At 48.7% G+C, this 12201-nt stretch overlaps 2 protein-coding genes across 2 annotated transcripts in view; both read left to right on the top strand.

The window, feature by feature from the left end:
• Positions 1 to 12201, top strand: part of LOC135975479 (uncharacterized) — a 500168-nt gene that overhangs the window by 78480 nt on the left and 409487 nt on the right. The window lies entirely within an intron of this gene.
• LOC122172861 (Fc receptor-like protein 5) overlaps positions 1 to 12201 on the top strand; it is a 30281-nt gene that overhangs the window by 6228 nt on the left and 11852 nt on the right. The window lies entirely within an intron of this gene.

The following is a 12201-nucleotide window of genomic DNA, read 5'->3' as shown; positions in this document are numbered from 1 at the left end:
TCTCTCTCTTACTTTCTGCCGTATGACAGTCAGTCCCTTCCTGTTTTTCCAGCCCCCCTCCCAGCTCCCCAGCTCACCGTGTCCCTGCAGCAGCCTGTCTACATAACTGGAGAAGCTGTGACCCTGACGTGCTCAGTTGCTGGGTTTGAGTAGTAGCCGTGTTAGTCTGTCTCCGCAAAAAGAACAGGAGTACTTGTGGCACCTTAGAGACTAACAAATTTATTGTAGCATAAGCTTTCGTGGGCTACAGTTGCTGGGGCGTCCACTGTGGCCCGGATCCAGTTCTTCAGGGACAACCAGAGAATTGACACCAAGGAATTGTTCTTACCTGGTTACAGTTACACTGATTTCATTCAGCTGTTGGGGGTGTCGGGATCGCATGCCAGAGCGTACACCTGTGATTACTGGAAGATGGAGTCTGGGCGAGAGATCCCATTAGAGATGAGCCGACCCATCTCAGTAGCAGTGACAGGTGAGACCCCCTGTCACCCTGCCATGGGGCAGCAAACAGCAGGTATCTCTGCTCCATGTACTGGGTGAGATACAGCCCAGTCACTCAGCTCCACACAGGGCTGTTAGGGGCTTATTCCTTCATCCTCTCACTTCCCTGGTCCTTCTCGCATGAACAGAGAGCAACAATACCCGAAGTCCAAAGGTGCAAACAATTCAATGTTTATTGGGGTGAACTTCCAGCAAGCAATGATTTCAATTTCCTTCCTTGGTGTCCCCCTTCCCAGCTCTGACACCACAGAGCCTTGCCTGTATCCCTGTTCCCATTCCCCCCTTACTTCCTGATTGACTGCAGACTATATAGTAAAACTTGAGTTCTGCTTAGCTATACCTTAACCAATCATTTTACTGAAATTTAACTAACCAATCCTAACATATTGTAAGATGATTATTTAACCAATTATACCCCACCACCTTAATTGTTTTACACCCAGCAAAATTAATTATACAGCAGACAGAAAGAATCACAGAACAATCAGAAGAGAAGAATGAGGGGGGATTTGATAGCTGCTTTCAACTACCTGAAGGGGGTTCCAAAGAGGATGGATCTAGACTGTTCTCAGTGGTACCAAGTGACAGAACAAGGAGTAATGGTCTCAAGTTGCAGTGTGGGAGGTTCAGGTTGGATATTAGGAAAAACTTTTTCACTAGGACGGTGGTGAAGCACTGCAATGGGTTACCTAGGGAAGTGGTGGAATCTCCTTCCTTAGAGGGTTTTAAGGTCAGGCTTGACAAAGCCCTGGCTGGGATGATTTAGTTGGGATTTGGTCCTGCTTTGAGCAGGGGGTTGGACTAGATGACCTCCTGAGGTCCCTTCCAACCCTGATATTCTATGCTTCTAACCAGACAGAGATTATACAGACAAACAATAGGGAAGTGGGGACTACAGTGATAGAACAACAACGAAATGAGGATTTCACATCCCATCTATTGATAAGTGAATTCTTGCCAGACCGGATGCTACCAAACTAAGTTTCCTTTAACCATATTAAGATCTGTTCCTTTATCTGGTGGGGATGGGCGCTATCGGGACAGGATTGTCTTCCTAACAGCCCAATCCCACCTTATTTCAGTGGGGCTGGTTTGGGATGTGAGGATGTGACCGTTCGCGTCCCACCTTATGGCTGCCCCTGCTGCTTAGCCAAAGGCCTTAGCCTAAGAACAAGGCCTCAGACTGTCCTAGTGAGCGAAGGCCCAGACACAGGCAGACAGTGATTTTGATTCTTGTTTTGTACGTCTATAACTAGCTAAGTGATAAGAATACACATAAATTCTAAAAATCTAGGCCTTTGCAGACAGGCCTGAATATTTATATCCTAACAAGGGCACCCACTGGGTCAGTTTAACCCCCCTCTGCAGTCAGTGCCAATCCCTGGGTCCTTGGGCACCCTGGTAGTTTGGAGGTGCAGGGGGAGGGGTGCTGGCAGTGATATGGGGAGGAAGGGGGGAGGAAGGGCAGATCCCAGGCAACCAATAGACGTTGCTTCAGTTTATAGCAGGATTTGATCACCTGGGGTGTTTAACTGAAACACAGATATAGGGCCAGGACTGTAACATTCGTCATTATCACAGAAACATCGATTCCGAGGCCAGAGTAGACGACTGATCGTCTGCTCTGAGCCCCTACAGAAAACAGGCCATGGAAGAGCCCTGGATTAAGCCTGCTTCGACTAGGGCAGCTCTGTGAGAAAAGACACCTCGTCCAGACTGAAAAATCACCAGTGATGGTGCATCCCTCTGCCCCCGTCTGGGTGCCGGGAGCCAGGACGTAGGTGGTCTGGCCTGATTGTCTGAGCAGGGCTGGAACTAGGAACAAGATTGGAGCAAGGCAGGAAGCAGGATGGGAGCAGAGCAGGATGTCACAGCTGCTCTGACGGCCCCCAGCCAGGTCATTTCCTGGTTTAGGTAATGGGTGCCAGCCAATCAGGTGACCCCAAGCCTTGGGTATCCCGTCAGGCCACCCCATGCATACTGACATGCCAGCATTACTGGCAGCTGCTTCATCTGTCTCCCTTGGTGATGAAGAGGGAGCGTCAGAGACCCTTGTTCCCCCCTGCCCTGGGCTCCAGACCTGCCCTCTCAGGTCCTTATGACGCATCCCAGTGCGCTTCATGGGTCTTAATCCGTCCACCCTAGCACCACTCCAATGGAGAAGCTGGAGCTCTTTGGAAGGAGTGTACCAGAACTGAGGAGAGCAGCTAGGGATGAAGGGGAGGCAGGAGAATCTCTGGGTGACGCTGGCTGAGGGGGCAGGAACTTATTTCATACTGGGGGGTGGGTATTATTTACTTGAGTAGGACGTCATTTCTAAAGAACATTCTCGCCACCCTTCCGCAGCTCCCTTCAGTCCGTCCATCTGCCTCCAAACTCACTCTGAGCTCACAGTACTTGATATTCCTAAGTGGTTAATCTGGGACCCTGACATGCTCAGACCACCCATCTCCTGCTGTTTGCTCAACCCGTGGCTGGGTATCTCAGCTCCAAGTACCGGCTGTGACACAGCTCAGTTTCTCAGCTCCAGATGGGGCCCTCAGTTTCAATCCTGTCTCTGCTCAGTGTCACTCCCTGGGTCTCTGGATCCCCTGGTGTGTTTGGAGGAGACATAGGTGCTACTCTGGAGGTCCGGGGGCTGCCAGTCAGTAGTAACATTTGAAAGCTTAGGGAGGATTAATGCAACAAACTCCAAATCTCCCCCATCTCTGGTCTCTGTCAGGCCCTGGTGTCATAGAATCATAGAATATCAGGGTTGGAAGGGACCTCAGGAGGTCTTCTAGTCCAACCCCCTGCTCAAAGCAGGACCAATCCCCAACTAAATCATCCCAGCCAGGGCTTTGTCAAGCCGGACCTTAAAAACCTCTAAGGAAGGAGGTTCCACTGTTATATCCTTGGGAGCAACAGTTTTAGGGAGAAATCACTGGAGACACAGAGCGCTGTAAACCTTGGAGCAGCCATTTATTGCCACACACTGAACTAGTCAACTGCCAGCCAAAACTGGCTGGGCAATACCCTAGTAATCTAAATCAGTTGCCATAGCAACACAAGATTCTATTACCACAACAAACAAATACACAACATATTCCTCCCCCCTTAATGAGAATGTCCCCTAAATAAAAGAAACACTGAACTAGAGAAGGAGGGTAGACTGCCTCGATTCCCAGCTAAACCCTGGGGATTATTTTGCCCTGTAACCGTTTGTTCGCCCTAGCTAAAGATCCAGCCAAGGAGGAGGCCTTCTGTCTCCAGGTGGATTATGGTGGATTTCTGGTGTTGTTGCACCTGAAAGTGTCTTGCTCGCGGGCCTGACAATGGGCTCAGGGTTCGTAGGGCGAATGGGTGAGGATGGGATATCAGCTCGTGCCGGGCAGAGGGGTATCTCTGCCGCCGGCAGTAATGGAGGGGAAAAGTCAGGAACAGGTGACTCTTGATTTGGTGTCTCGGCGGAGGTGGTGAAGTCAGGCAACTCAACTGAAGATGTGTCCTGAGGACTGGTATGACCTGGCAGCAGCTGATCTACATGTCGCCGCCAGGTGAGATCCTCTGCAGTCCGGACTGTGTAGGAAACAGGTCCCGTTTGAGCGATGACAGTGGCAGGGAGCCATTTAGCTCCAGAAGTATAATTCCGAGCCAAAACCGGCTGTCCCGGGCTAAAGGTTCGATCTTTTGCTCTGGATGCACGCCTGATGACTTGATCTTGCTGCTGACGTTGCACAATTTGTTTGGGTTCAGAAGGTTTCAGGAAATCAAAGCAAGTGCGCAGCTGTCGTCTCATCATTAGAAAGGCTGGGAACGCCTTGGTCATAGCATGAGGTGTGTTTCTGTAGGATAGTAAGAAGGTGGCCAAACGCTTTTGAATGGTAATTGTCCACTTGCCGACTTCAAAGCTTGTTTCATTGTCTGCAGAAATCTTTTAGCTAATCCATTGGTGGATGGATGATATGGTGCTGAAGTGATGTGGTGTATCCCATTTGCCTTCATAAACTATTGAAACTCCTGAGAGTTTCCTTCATGCGCAGTATTCCACAGTGACCGAAATGGAGCTGTTCTAACATCTGTGATCTCAGTGGTGGTGGCATAATGACACGTCTCCCCCACAACAAAGAACCAGATTGGATTGATAACTCCCTCCTCCTGGACATGTAGGTAACAAGGTTGTGTGAGACCAGAGAGGTTCGTCCAGATGTTCCATGCATCACCAGGTCCATAACATGGGACAATACTGGGTCAACTCGAGTTGCCTTCTTTACCTGAGTAGCGGTGAAGGGTGTGTTCTCTATCTGTTCAAAGAGAAAGATTTCCTTCTGGGCAATATTTCAATGGTTGACTGGTAAAGGCAGCCTTGAGAGACCATCTGCATTGCCGTACAAAATGGATTTCCGATATTTGATTTCATATGTGGGCGCGGAAAGGAACAATGCCCACCGTTGCATACGACTAGCGGCTAACAGAGGAATGCCTGTGTGGGGTCCAAAAACTGAAGTCAGGGGTCGATGGACTGTGAGAAGAGTAAACTTCCATCCAAACAGGTACTGATGAAACTTCTGAATTCCGAAAATGATTCCCAGTGCCTCACATTCAATTTGGGCATAGTTAGTTTCTGCTTTGCTTAGACTGCGTGAATAAAAAGCAATAGGTCTCTCTTCTCCCGAAGGCATAATGTGTGACACGACTGCTCCCACTCCATAAGGGGACACATTGCAGGCCAACTGTAGGGGTAAGGATGGCTCAAAGTGCATCAGAACTTCAGAATTGAGCAGTGCATCCTTAGCGTTGTTAAATGCAACATCACAGTAGTCAGTCCACTTCCAGGCCTTGGTCTGCCCAAGGAGTTCGTGAAGTGGTTTTAGCAGTGTGGCTAACTGTGAGATGAACTTTCCATAATAGTTCAATAGTCCTAGAAACGAGCAGAGCTGGCTAACATTTCGAGGAGGGGGAACCTCCACAATACCCTTAACCTTGGCAGGGGCCTTACAAAGACCTGTAGCATGAATGATGTGTCTCAAATATTCAACAGAGGGCTGGAAGAATTCACACTTGTCTTTGCGGATTCGCAGTGCATACTCTTCCAGTCTTTGTAGGGTAGCCTCTAAATTCTTTAGGTGATCCTTCTCATTCCTTCCAGTGACCAGGATGTCATCCAGATAGCACTAGACTCCTGGCAAGCCACACAAGTTCTGGTCCGTAGCCCTCTGGAACAGGGCAGGAACAGATGTTATTCCAAAGGGTAGGCGACAGTATCGATAAAGCCCCTTATGAGTCACAATAGTCAACAGCTCTAGAGACTTTTCATCAACATGCATCTGTAATTACGCTTGACTCAGATCAATCTCACTGAACTTTTGTCCCCCAGCCAGGCCTGCGAAGAGGTCATTGATGCGGGAAAGTGGGTATTGCTGTGCACACAACACTGGGTTGACAGTGACTTTAAAATCTTCGCAAATCCGGAGGGAGCCATCTTTCTTCACTATTGGAACAATAGGAGTTGCCCATGGGTTATGGGCAACTGTTATTAGGACTCCATTTGTGACCAAGCGCTCCAGGTCCGCTTCAACCTTCGGCCTGATGGCGTATGGCACAGTTTGGGCTTTCAGATATTTTGGTTGACTGTCAGGTTTAATGTTCAATGTCACAGTGATTCCCTTCATACTTCCCAGATCCTTTCCAAAAACAGCAGCATGTTTCCTTAGTACAGTGCTCAGACCGGTTTCTTCTTTAGTCACTCGGTGCACTTCTGCCCAGTTCAGCTGAATCTTCCCAAGCCAAGACCTACCCATTAAGGCTGGGTAATTACCTCTCACCACAAACAGTGGCAATTTAGCAGCCTGTCCATTGAGCTCCACCTTAACATCAATAGTGCCCAACATGGGCACAGCTTCTGCTGTATATGTCTTCAGCACTATTTTTGTTGCTTTAAGCGGAAGATGCTGTAGCTTTTCTTTATACACAGTCTCTGAGAACAGCGAAATGGCTGCACCGGTGTCCAGTTCCATGCGTATAGGTTTGCCATCCATCAACGGGGTTACCCAGTATTTGTTTGAGCCCACTGCCAAAGACAAAACGTGGAGTGGCTCTTCTTGTGAGGAGGTGTCAGGGCTGTATCCCCACTTTGAACTTTAGGGTACAAATGTAGGGGCCTGCATGAAAACTTCTAAGCTTAACTACCAGCTTAGCTCTTGTCCGCTACCACCATCCCCAGAATTCCCATGCCTGGGAAGCCTTGAGAAACCTTCACCAATTCCTTGGTGAATCAAGATCCAAACCCCTTGGATCTTAAAACAAGGAAAAATCAATCAGGTTCTTAAAAAGAAGGCTTTTAACTAAAGAAAAAGGTAAAAATCATCTCTGTAAAATCAGTATGGAAATTAACCTTACAGGGTAATCAAACTTAAAGAGCTCAGAGGACTCCCCTCTAGTCTTAGGTTCAAAGTACAGCAAACAAAGATAAACACTCTAGTAAAAGGTACATTTACAAGTTGAGAAAACAAAGTGAAACTAAGACGCCTTGCCTGGCTATTTACTTACAAGTTTGAAATAAGAGAGACTTGTTTAGAAAGATGTGGAGAACCTGGATTGATGTCTGGTCCCTCTCAGTCCCAAGAGCGAACGCACTCCCCAACAAAGAACACAAACAAAAACCTTCCCCCCCCCAAGATTTGAAAGTATCTTGTCCCCTTATTGGTCCTTTGGTCAGATGCCAGCCAGGTTACTTGAGCTTCTTAACCCTTTACAGGGAAAAGGATTTTGGAGTCTCTGGCCAGGAGGGATTTTATAGTACTGTACACAGGACAGCTGTTACCCTTCCCTTTATAGTTATGACACGCCCCCCAAATCACAGATAGTGTTGGGCATTCGGTTCTACACTGGCTGTGATTTCTTCCTGGAGTTCTAGGAGAAAACAGAGTTAATAAGACACATGTACCTTTAGACATACTACTGATTATATAAAAACTAACAATATGTTTCATTCCAAGAACAATTGTTAACCAGTTAACTCTGGGAAACTTTCCCGGGAGAGAGCATCAGCCACTTTGTTAGAAGCTCCCGAAATGTGTTGTATTTCAAAATCAAAATCTTGGAGAGCTAAACTCCACCAAAGAAGTTTTTTGTTATTTCCCTTGGCGGTATGAAGCCACTGTAGCACAGCATGGTCAGTTTGTAGTTGGAAATGCCGTCCCCAAACATATGGGCGTAGCTTTTCCAGCGCGTACACAATGGCGTAGCATTCCTTTTCGTTGATTGACCAGTGGCTTTCCCTCTCAGACAGTTTCTTGCTGAGAATCACGACAGGATGGAATTCTTGATCCGGTCCTTCCTGCATTAAAACTGCTCCCATGCCTCGCTCGGACGCATCTGTGGTTACTAGGAATGGTTTGTCAAAGTCTGGGGCCCTTAGCACAGGGTCAGACATGAGTGTTGCCTTAAGCTGGTGAAAGGCCTTTTGACACTCATCAGTCCACTGTACTGCATTTGGCTGTTTCTTTCTGGTTAGGTCTGTCAGCGGGGCGGCGATTTGGCTGTAGTGGGGTACAAATCGCCTATAATATCCAGCCAAGCCTAAGAAGGATTGGACCTGTTTCTTAGACTTTGGAACCGGCCACTTTTGGATAGCATCCTCTTTGGCCTGTAGGGGATTTATAGTTCCTCGACCCACCTGGTGCCCCAGGTAAGTCACTCTGTTTTGGCCTATTTGACACTTTTTAGCCTTAACAGTTAGTCCTGCCTGCTGGATGCGCTCGAAGACTTTTTCCAGGTGCTCCAGGTGCTCTGCCCATGAATTAGAAAAAATGACCGCATCATCGAGGTAGGCAACTGCGGATTCTCCCAATCCCGCTAGGAGACCATCTACAAGTCTTTGGAAGGTGGCGAGTGCATTTCGCAACCCGAAAGGGAGTACATTGAATTCATACACCCCTGCCTGGGTGACGAAGGCTGACCTTTCCTTGGCGGGTTCATCTAGTGGTACTTGCCAGTACCCCTTGGTTAAGTCTAAAGTAGAGATGAATTGGGCATGTCCCAATTTCTCCAATAGCTCATCTGTGCGTGGCATTGGATAGTTGTCAGGACGAATTACAGCATTTAGCTTACGGTAGTCCATGCAAAAGCGTATTTCCCCATCTGGTTTGGGAACTAGAACCACTGGAGATGCCCATGCACTATTAGAGGGGCGGATTATACCCATCTGTAGCATGTCCTGGATCTCCCTTTGTATAGCAGTTTTGGCATGAGGTGACTCCCGGTAGGGTGGGGTTCTAATTGGGTGAGCATTACCTGTGTCAATGGAGTGGTATGCCCATTCGGTCCGTCCTGGAGTGGCTGAGAAAATTGGTGCAAAGCTTGTGCACAGCTCCTTGATCTGCTGTTGCTGCGACATCCAAGGTTCGTGGAGAGGTTCACCTCTTCTACGCCACCATCCTTTTTTCCTTCGTAATAGACACCTTCAGGCCACTCCGCGTCATCTGTTTCCTGGGCTGTAAACTGGCAAACGTTTAATTCTCTGGAATAAAAGGGCTTAAGAGAATTAACATGGTATATCTTAGGCTTTATGTTGGAGGTGGGGGAGGCTATGAGATAGTTAACAGTTCCTAGGCGCTCCTGGACCGTGAATGGTCTTTCCCACGACGCTTCCATTTTATGGGCCTGGAGCGCCTTTAAGACCATGACTTGGTCTCCTACTTTGAAGGACCGTTCTCTGGAATGTTTATCATACCAGGCCTTTTGCTCTTCCTGAGCATCCTTTAGGTTTTCTTTAGCAAGGGCTAAAGAGTGTCGGAGGGTGCTTTGTAGGTTGCTTACAAAGTCTAGAATGTTAGTTCCTGGAGAAGGCTTAAACCCCTCCCATTGCTGCTTCACCAACTGTAATGGCCCCTTAACCTCGCGGCCATACACAAGTTCAAATAGTGAAAACCCTAAACTGGGATGTGGTACAGCCCTGTAGGCGAAAAGCAACTGCTGCAACACTAGGTCCCAATCATTGGAGTGTTCATTTACGAATTTACGTATCATGGCCCCCAAAGTTCCATTAAACCTCTCCACCAGGCCATTGGTTTCATGGTGGTAAGGGGTGGCAACCAAGTGATTCACCCCATGAGCTTCCCACAGGTTTTCCATGGTCCCTGCCAGGAAATTAGTTCCCGAATCTGTAAGGATGTCAGAGGGCCAACCTACCCTGGCAAAAATGTCTGCTAATGCCTGGCACACACTTTTAGCCCTGGTGTTGCTTAAGGGTACTGCTTCCGGCCATCGGGTAGCAAAATCCATGAAAGTCAGTACATACTGCTTTCCTCTGGGTGTCTTCTTTGGGAAAGGACCCAGAATATCCACAGCTACTCGCTGAAATGGGACCTCAATTATGGGTAGTGGCTGGAGAGGGGCTTTAACCTGGTCTTGGGGCTTTCCCACTCATTGGCACACCTCACAAGACCGGACATAATTAGCAACGTCCTTGCCCATTCCCTCCCAGTGGAAGGACTTCCCCAACCGGTCTTTGGTTCTGTTCACCCCAGAATGGCCACTGGGATGATCATGAGCTAAGCTCAAGAGCTTTACCCGATACTTAGTGGGAACTACCAACTGTCTTTGAGGATGCCAGTCTTCCTGGTGCCCACCAGAAAAAGTCTCCTTTTATAAAAGTCCTTGTTCTACAACAAACCGGGATCGGTTAGAAGAGCTGAGAGGCGGTGGGGTGTTCCGCGCCGCCGCCCAAGCTTTCTGAAGGCTGTCATCTGCTTCCTGCTCGGCCTGGAACTGTTCCCTTGATGCTGGAGACATCAGTTCCTCCTTGGACTGTGGACTGGGGCTTGGTCCCTCTGGAAGCGATGCAGGTGCTGGGGCTGTTTCCATTGACTGTGAACCGCTGTCCGCTGGTGCACTATGTGGTATCTCAGGCTCTGGCTGAGCCTCTTGGGTAGGGTTATCTGCTGCTTCCGCCAGGTCAGGCTCGCTGGTGCCCTCTGGCATTGGAGTTATAGACGGGTTTGCAAGCGCTGGACTCAGTGCTGGCAATGGTTCTCGTGTTGGTTGCGTTGCCAGTTCCGGTTCTGGGACTGGCTTTGCCTGGGTCTCTGGGATTGGATCCACTATGGCTGTTGCAGTCGTTGGCAGGCGATCCGGTCCGCCACCTTTGTTTGGGTCTCTGGTAACACAGACGGGGCCCTGGTGGACGGCTCAGGAACAGGGATGGGGGTGAAAGCTTGCTTAGCCTGGCTGCGGGTGACTATTCCCACCCTCTTGGCTAGCTTCACATGGTTGGCCAAGTCTTCCCCCAGCAGCATGGGAATGGGATAATTGTCATAGACTGCAAAAGTCCACATTCCTGACCAGCCCTTGTACTGGACATGCAACTTGGCTGTAGGCAAGGTTACCGACTGTGACACGAAGGGTTGAATTGTCACTGTAGCCTCCGGGTTGATGAGTTTGGGGTCCACTAGGGATTGGTGGATAGTTGACACTTGTGCCCCAGTGTCCCTTCAAGCGATAACCTTCTTTCCGCACAGTCTCAAGGTTTCCCTTCGCTCCGAGGGTATGAGAGAGGCATCTGGGTCTGGGGATCTTTGGTGTGATTGGGGTGTAATGAACTGTAATCGGTTGGGGTTCTTGGGGCAGTGAGCCTTTATATGTCCCTGTTCATTACATTTAAAACATCGCCCTGCTAAGGTATCACCGTGGCAATGTTGGTTTGTGGAGACTGGTGGGGTGGGGTGAGAAGACATCTGGGGTTTCCCTTGGGATGTGGGTGGGGCCTTGGGTTGTCCCTGGTGGTAAGGTTTTGTTTCGGCTTGCCCCTTCTGATATTCGCTCCAACTGCTACTAGTTTTTTTCTTTTCTGCCACCTCCACCCATTGGGCTCCAATCTCCCCTGCCTCGGTTACAGTTTTGGGCTTCCTATCTAGGATGTACCTTTCTATTTCCTCAGGAACACCCTCTAAAAACTGCTCCATTTGCATTAGGAAGGGCAACTCTTCCGTAGATTTAACATTTGCTCCTGATATCCAGGCATCCCAATTTTTCCCAATGTGGTAGGCATGTCGGGTAAATGACACATCGGGTTTCCACTTTAGGGTTCTGAATCGCCGACGGGCATGCTCGGGTGTTAGCCCCATTCTGATTCTGGCCTTGTTTTTAAAAAGTTCATAACTGTTCATGTGTTCCTTAGGCATTTCAGCCGCCACCTCTGCTAAGGGTCCACTGAGCTGCGGCCTCAGCTCTACCATGTACTGGTCTGGAATGATGCTGTATCCAAGGCAGGCCCTTTCAAAATTTTCTAAGAAGGCCTCAGTATCATCGCCTGCCTTGTAGGTGGGGAATTTTCTGGGATGGGAAGTGGTACCTGGAGGGGGGTTGTTAGGATTGGCTGGTGCCTCCTGCCTAGCCTTTGCTACTTCACGTTCATGCTTCCTTTCTTTTTCTCTCTCCTCCATCTTCTTTTCTTTCAGCTCCATAGTTCTCTTGTGAGTCTCCTCTTTGGCTTTTTCCAGCTCCATCTCTCTTTCATGGGCCTCCTTTTTGGCTTTCTCTTCTCTTTCTCTCTGCTGTGTCTCGAGTTTTGTTAATTGAAGCAGTCTCTGATGTTTTCTTTCATTTTCTTCTGCTTCTAGTTTGGCCAAATCTATTATTTTAGCTACTTCTTTGGTAATCATTTTCCTGTTTTCTTGTGCTGGGTCACCCCCTCTGCAGTTGACTGAAACTGGGATGTAC

Source organism: Chrysemys picta, chromosome 13 (assembly GCF_011386835.1).
Source record: "Chrysemys picta bellii isolate R12L10 chromosome 13, ASM1138683v2, whole genome shotgun sequence".
NCBI lineage: Eukaryota > Metazoa > Chordata > Testudines > Emydidae > Chrysemys > Chrysemys picta.
Note: the sequence above shows the minus strand (reverse complement) of the source record. Positions and strands in the feature narration are given on the sequence as shown.